This window comes from Macrotis lagotis, unplaced genomic scaffold (assembly GCF_037893015.1).
Source record: "Macrotis lagotis isolate mMagLag1 unplaced genomic scaffold, bilby.v1.9.chrom.fasta BILBYCTG019, whole genome shotgun sequence".
In the NCBI taxonomy this organism is placed as follows: Eukaryota; Metazoa; Chordata; class Mammalia; order Peramelemorphia; family Peramelidae; genus Macrotis; species Macrotis lagotis.
The window spans coordinates 237,222-245,116 of record NW_027421926.1 but is presented as its reverse complement, the minus strand read 5'-3'; the positions used below and the strand labels follow the sequence as shown (position 1 = coordinate 245,116).

Below are 7,895 nucleotides of genomic sequence, written 5' to 3'. Positions count from 1 at the left end.
GCCAATTTTATATTTTTGAAGTAGGTGGACAATCTGCTACTGCTCAGGTACCTCTCCTGACCAGGAGTTCTTGTATTTATTTCATTAAATTCTGTATCTCTTTCTGTTATCTCCCCTTTAAAATGCAAGCTTCCAGGGTGGCTAGATGGCACAAAGGATGGAGCACTGGCCCTGGAGTCAGGAGTACCTGAGTTCAAATATGGCCTCAGACACTAATTACCTAGCTGTGCGGCCTTGGGTAAGTCACTGAACCCCATCTGCCTTGTGAAAACCTCAAAAAAACTGCAGGTTCCATGAGGGCAGGGACTCTATCACTTTTGTCTGTATCCATTTTGCTTGTGGATTTCTCGGGTTGTTTTGAAGCAAGTGATGTGCAAATTTGACCCTGATAAAGAAGTTTCCCCTTTCTAGGCTTAATTTTCCTCCTCTCTCAAATGAAGACCTTGGTCAAGATGACCTCTGAGATCTTTAACTCTTATCATTTGATCCTAAGAACACTCATGTTGAAATGTGGGCCATTAGCAATAAAAACACCCTTTCCATAATCTCTGCTATTAGCAGTACTAATGAGAGTAGACAGAAGGTGGATAATAATTTTATCTGAAGGATTAAACCTTGAATGAGTGAATTTCTGACATCATGGCAGGCTGAGGGGAGCCACTTTCCAGCAAAGGTGATTTGACAGTCTGAAGAGGGAAGTCAGTTTTATGCAAGGAGACAGCACAGCTTGGAATGTAGGATGTCTGTGGCAGCCATGGCTTGAGGTTCAGAAGATTTGGGTTACAGCTTCAACTCAGCCACCAGCTGTAGCTCCTTTATAACTAGGTGAGTCCATTCTTGGTTTAAATCCTGTTTTTCCATTTGTATGATGGGATTTCACTCAATGTTCTTGAAAGACCCTATCAGCTCTGACTTTTAGTCTGTTTAGAAGAAATAACACATTAACTTTATCTAATTGCCAAGGACTTTGGTAAAATTCTTTGTGTTTGTGTGTGTGTTTGTCTGTGTGTGTGTGTGTGTGTGTGTGTGTGTGTGTGTGTGTGTCTGTCTGTGTCTGTGTGTATGTGTGTGTGTGTGTAGAAATGCAAAGAAAAAGAGACATGCCCCCCCACCTTTGAGGAGTTTCCATTCTAATGATGAGAGACCAACAAAAAAGCAATTGAAAAGCTGGGGATGGTAGGAGGTTGAAACATAATGGCAAAATCAAAAGGCAGGTTCCAGGGGTAGAGCTCTCTAAGTCTCAGTGTTCTCATCTGTAAAAAAAGGATGATAATACCCCAAAGAGCTGTCCTGGGAATCAGGATGGTCTCGGGTAAAGTCAGGCCTCTAAAACCCAAGGCAGATTTCCTGACCTCTGTCTTCCATTGCGCAGGAGTAGAGGGAGCTCATAGGAGACTAGATTTAGATGGAAATGACCTAATGCTGACCATATATTTTTACTTCCCTCATTTTAGAGATGAGGAAACTGTGGTGCAGAGATATTAAGCAACTTAGGATCAAGGTTTCAGGCCTGGAGGCAGACCAGTTCAAATTTCTGACTTTATAGGCAAAACCAAGACCTAAAAAAGGCAAGGGATTTGTCCAAGGTCATACAGGTACAAAATGTCAAAGGTGAGATATGAACCCAGGTGATTTGATTCCAGGACTCTTCCCTCTCTTCACTGATGAAATCATAGGTCTGCACAAATAAAATAAAGAACTGAAATGAAAAATCCAAACCTACCCTGCCGAACACTGAATGAGCCTTCTGTACTCAACAAACCTTCAATCACTATAGAAATTTCACATTATCAGTGGTAAAGATGCCAGACCTGGAGTCAGGAAAGAGACCTCGACAGAAATACCTCTTCTGACACTTATTCCCAGGGTGACCTGGACAAGGCATAGAAAATCGGAGCTTTGGGTTCTGAAAAATCTGTACATGCATAAAACAAGGACAGAATGAAAGTGACCCTTGCATCCCAGACTTGTGCTGGGATATGTTCTGCAAACCCGTGGGTGCCACGGGCATTTCATTTCTTATTTCTGGCTCTCTTACCCAGAATTCCCTTCCCTTACTCTAAGGCAGCTCTGGCCATCACACCATGGTGGGATGAAATTTTGCAGAGCTCTTTTCCCCATTTGCATTCTAGATTCAGAGCTGAAAAGTACCTCAGAAGCCAACTGGTCTAAACTCGTTTTATAGATGGGGAAACTGAGGCCAAGAAAAGTGAAATGATGGTCTCCAAGCTCACTCAGGTAGTAAGTGGTAAAAATGAGATCTGAACTCAAGCCTCCTGAACTCCACACCCAATTCACATCTCCAGCTAGGATGGAAGGACTCCAAAATACCCACCCTCAGGGATTGCTTTATGATCTGAACCTTTCCCACATCACAGTTCTTCTATCTTTAATTGCATAGCTCATTTTTTTTTATAATTTAATTTTAATTCTCATTTTGTACAATTTTTTTTACATTAATGAAATATTCTTGTTTAAGAGTAAACAAAATACCCCTCCACCCATGAATATAGACTTGCTTGGGCAATAAAGTAAAGGGGAGAGAAAAAAAATTTAAATTAAAAAAGAATAATAGTAATAATTATAGGTATGGCCAGGTGGTGCAATGGACAAAGCACCAGCCCTGGAGCCACAAGCATCCGAGCCCACATCCAGCCCAGTGACCCAACAATCACCCAGCCATGTGACATGTAAGCCACCCGATCCCCACTGCCCTGCAAAAACCCAAAAGAAGGGAAAAAAAGACCCAAAATAAAATAAAATAGTAACAATAGTAGGGGTGGCTGGGTGGCAGACAGAGCATTGGCCCTTGAGTCAGGAGCACCCGGGTCCAAATCCGGCCTCAGATACCCAAAGATCACCCTGCTATGTGGCCCCAGGCAGGCCATCCAGCCCCATTTGCCCTGCACCTTCCCACAAATAATAATAATAATAATAATAATAATAATAATAAATGTGCTTCAGTCTTTGTTCCAACACCAACAACTGTGTCATGGGTGGATTGCATACAGCTGATGTTTTTGAGCCCAAGAGCTAGTCTTTATATTTAGCTTATTAGATTGAATTATATAAGATTTGCCATGTTACCTCTTCCCATTTCTCATTTTTCCAAGTTTTCAGAGTTTTCAAATCAGGAACAATTCTGTTGGATGATTCCATGGTGTCCTCCTGTCTTTTCCAGATGTTTCTGGCTATTGTACCTAGAACAGTTTAGTTTCATAAGGAACTTGATATAGGGGGATCTCAGAGCTCATTGAGTCCAATACTCTTCTTTGATAGGCAAGAGGATGGAGTTCCAAGGATGTAAATTGAGTCATGAAATGTCTGAAGACTAGATTTGAACTCAGGAATACCTGACTCTAGACCCAGCCCTTATCCACTGTGCCATCTAGTTGCCTTGAGATAGTGGATGGATTTGAACTCAGATTCTATATCTCTAAAGTTCTATTCTCTCACCACTTTGCCATCTTGCTTCTCTCATAGGAAGGCTTGGCCATGTGATACAGGATATGATGGAGGGACCACTAATGAGCCATTCCTCAGGTAGCATGTTGGGAGGGAAGTTATTTATGTGAGTCAGGGTTTTGGGGGGTCAAATACTCACAGTGAACAGCCAGGAGCACACCTGGGATGAAAGACAAGAAGGAATAACCAATGGTCTCTAGAGTCTCTTCACTGACCTGTGAGCTACAGGTCTAAAAGGCTGTGTTGCCATGCCTATAGCTTTGTGACCCAGGCATATAGATTGCCAGCTATTGTAAGTACTTTGTCTTTGATCTCTGTGAGCTCATTTGTCTAGAACCCATATGTCACAGATGAGGCCTCCCCTCCATCCAGACTGGGCAGGGGTGAAGCCCTCCAAGCCAGTCCAGGAAGCTATCTTTGCCTTGGTTACAGGGTGGCATCACAGGGTCATGGAAAGAACTCTGGCCTTTCAGTTCTTACATTTTCCAGTCTGAGTGCCCCCTGGGCAAACTGTCTTGTCCCTTTTCCCCCCTGGTCTCAATGCCTCAGTTTCCTTCTCTCTTAGGTATCTGAGTTGACCTGACAGGGTTGATATGAATAAAGAAATTCACTAACACCTTTGTCCTTTCTCTGGTTTGATCACATCTGAATGGGAAGAAGCTGAAAGAGTATCAGAGGAGGGTGATCAGCTTGATGATTGGTCAATTGTAAGAATTTCGCTCTAGTGATGAAGAGGTACTGGAGTCATCCAGGCTAACCCTCTCATTGTACAGATGAGGAAAAGGAGACTCAGGGTCACTCAGGTAAGTGCCAGAGGTCCTGAGTGTGAGTCTAGGATGCTGTTTGGGAACCATATCATTCAATGTAAGGGTTTTGACAGAACTAGGCAGCTTCAAGCATAGATGAAACTATTATAATTAGCACAGTGTCTCCCATGTGAGAAATATTTATTGACTGACTGACTGATTCCTTGGCTTAGAGGTAGGGCAAGATCGATTCTTGATCCCAGTCTGTGATTCTGGGCATGATTGGCCTGGAGAAAAGACAATGGTAATCAAACAGAAGGGTTCAAATATTTAAGGAGTAATTTGATGTATATGTTTGACCCCAGAAAAACAATGGGGAGCAGCTGCAGGGGACCAGATAGATTTAGACCTGATGCCAATGAAGACCTGCCTGACAATCGAAGCTATTTGAAAGTCTAGAGAGGTTGCCTTTGCTGGCGATAACTTCTACCACCCTGGAATCTTTCAGACAGAGGCCAAAGTGGGTAGTGACCTCCCCATCCCTGGGGGGGGGGGTGTTTCAATCAGAGATCAGATTCTATGCTCATTCAGTTTACTGTAGGGATTCTTACTTAGATATAGGTTGGAAGCAATAGGTCCTGGGGTCCCCCAGAATTCTAAAGAAGTTCCTAGGAACCTAATGGGAGGTAGTCACTATGGATGACCTCTGCACATGGAGGTGTAGAGGAGACTTTATAAAGATATAATACTTTTTATATTGTATTATAATATTTATTAACATGCAAATAAATGTAATTATGTCTGAACGATTAGGACCGTGGACAGTAGTTCCCTCCATTCCTCAATCACTTGATCAACAAGCCTTTATTAAACATTTACTATGTTCCAGGAGCTCTGTGAGGGGTTGGAAAGCCATATACTAAGAATGAAACAATCCCTACTCACAGTTTAATGAATGAGGTAAGTTTACATGGAATCACTTGAAAAAGAATAAATACAAATATTTACACCAAGGCATAGTGAGTCCCCTATAGTAATTCTAAAGCACTTATTATAGGAATAGCTGTTTTTATAACTGAAAGGATCTTAGATACCATTGAGTCAAATTATCTCATTTTACACATGAAGAAATTGATAAATGACTTGCCCAGCGTCATGCAGTTAGCAAGCATCCAAGGTGATATTAGAACCCAAATCTTCCTGATTCCAGTTTAATTACCAAGTCCCTTTGCCAGGTATCCTGTTGTTGTTCAATCATGTTTAACCCACCATGACTCCATTTGGGGTTTTCTTGGCAGGGATACAGCAGTAGTTTGCCATTTTCTTCCCCAGATCATTTTGCTGATGAGGAAACTGAGACAAAGCAGGTGAAGTGACTTTTCCAGGGGTCACACAGCTAGGTTCAGTTTGATCTTTGGAAGATGTCTTTCAGATTCCAGGCCAAGTGGTCAAACTGCCTTGCCAGGCCTAAAGTCAGTATCCAAGCTCTCTCTCTCCCTTTCCTTCTTGTCTCCCTCCTAATTCTTTTTTCCATGGAGGGACATGCCCTAAGAGGCACCTTGAACCTGTGCCAGGGTCCATTATCCAGGGTGGTTTGGAAAGGAGAGAATGTATCCTTGAGAAGAGTTCTGTCCTAGATTTGCATCCTAGCTAATCTTTCCATCTCTCAGCCCTGGTAAGAACTGGGTTCTTCTATACAAGATGGGCAATTTAGGATGGCCACTGGAGCAATGAATGGAGGTTGTCCATGGTTATCTTAGCTACCCTCACAAGCCTAGAGAAACATCCACGTTCTCTTCTGCCTGTTATAGCTGGCTTTCAGGTTGTGGGGAGATATCACTCCAAGGTCTGAATGATCAACCTCCCAAGAAGCATGGTGGCTCTTAATAGAAAAGCTTGAGCAATGACTCTCCAGCAACATTTTGGGCTGGTGGGTGAGGCCTTCTTGGGCAGGCAAAGGTGAGTTCTCTACAAGAGATCATTCCTGGCTTCTGCATGTCTTATTCCTTCCATCTCAGTCCAGCCAAACCTTGGCCCCCATTCACTGGTGGCAGTGGGGAGACTGGGGCTCTCTACTTCTACAATTCTATCAATAACACCATCTTTTATAATTTAAATTTAAAGCCAGAAAGGACCTTAGAAATCCACAATTCCAATACCCTTATTTGACAGGTGAGAAAACTAAAGTTCAGAGAGGCAGGAAGCCTCTGAGGTAAGATTCAAACTCAGCTCTTCCTGTTCCCCAAACCAGCAGCCTGTAAGCTATGTCACATCTTGTGTTCAAGAACTTAAATGTAAGGGCTGGAAGGGACCTTGAAGGTCATGGAATCCAACTCTTTCATTTTATTTTTTAAACTTTTATCTTATTTTTCTGCAATTCACAAAAATATGGATTTCATTATGTGACGTGTAGGGGAATGTCAGTAGAATGGAAGAGACTATAATTCTCTTTTCCCCTATTCTCTTAAACTCTGCCCTACCTCTCATATAGATGCAAAATGTTGATTTCCACCAATGAGGAGAGAGTCTCATTACCATGGGCTTTAGGACTGGAGTAGAAAGCAGGACAAATCCAAGACACCCTTTAGAAATAAAGGAAGACAAAAAGGAGTGCTGTCAATTTCTTGTGGTTGAGCTGCTCCAAGGTTAAAAAAAGATGCTGTTTTCCAGATTTAGAGCCATACTCATCACCAGTGTATTTTTTAGAATTAGACAATATAATACAACTCATCTTGAAGAATAAAAAGTCAAGAATGCAATTATAAAACTCCAGAAGTAATTATTTCCTATTTGATAAAAACTGCTGGGAAAACTGGAAAAACATCTGACAGAAATTAGACCAGTATCTTATAACATGTACCAAAATAAAGTTCAAAAGGAAGGATGAACCAAAAATGAAACGTAACATCATTTTTTAAAAAAAACATTAGAGGATAAAAAAGGAGCTACCTGAAGAGGTAGCTCAGGTCGTGAGGGGGAGATTTTTTTTTAACCCAACAATAACCAGTCTAAAAAAATCAAAAAAAATATGATCACAGAAGACAAAATAAAAGGTAAGGACTTGGGAAAAATTTCTTTTTCTGAGAAGAGTTTAATGTCCAGATCTGAATGTTCTTTTCACTGTGCCCTCTGGAGGTCTGCTCATAATTTACCAACTTCCTTTCATCTTAAATCTCTTCCTCTCTCATTTCCTCCATCTTCTGGTTTCCCTGAGACATGGTTCCTTCCAGATGAGAACATTTTTCTCACCCCAGTTTCTATGACTGGTTTTCTTTTTTCCTCATACTTTCTGATTCATTGGGATCCATGGGGGGAGCATGAATACTCCTTGCTTCCCACTACCTCTTCCAGACTCTTCCCTTACTACCAAGCAATCTCTCTTCCTTTGAGGTGCGCACTTGCCAAATGTATTACCCAATCCACATCCTGGATGATTGTCATCTTATCAACCTGAAATACATTTTACTTCCTTCCTCAATAGGTTCAATGTCTAGCTCACAATCTTTCTCTTCTCATTTCCTGCTCTCAATTTGGCAACATCCATGTAAATAATGTTACCCTTTAAATGCCTTAACTTCATAATTCTTTCATCTACTTATTTTCCATGACTTCCTCCTCCACATCAACTCAGTTAAACACAAAAATGGTTACAACCTTATACCTACCTTCTCCCAAAAGTGATTC

The 7,895-nt window shown here is 41.6% G+C and overlaps 1 long non-coding RNA gene across 1 annotated transcript; it reads right to left on the bottom strand.

The window, feature by feature from the left end:
* Positions 1 to 579: 579 nt before the first annotated feature.
* On the bottom strand, positions 580 to 4,487 carry LOC141504014 (uncharacterized). Its single transcript, XR_012473178.1, has 3 exons — positions 3,605 to 4,487; positions 3,088 to 3,200; positions 580 to 920 (listed from the first exon to the last, which is right to left on the bottom strand). It is a non-coding gene; the product is annotated as an uncharacterized LOC141504014 (long non-coding RNA).
* Between the last annotated feature and the right edge of the window lie 3,408 nt (positions 4,488 to 7,895).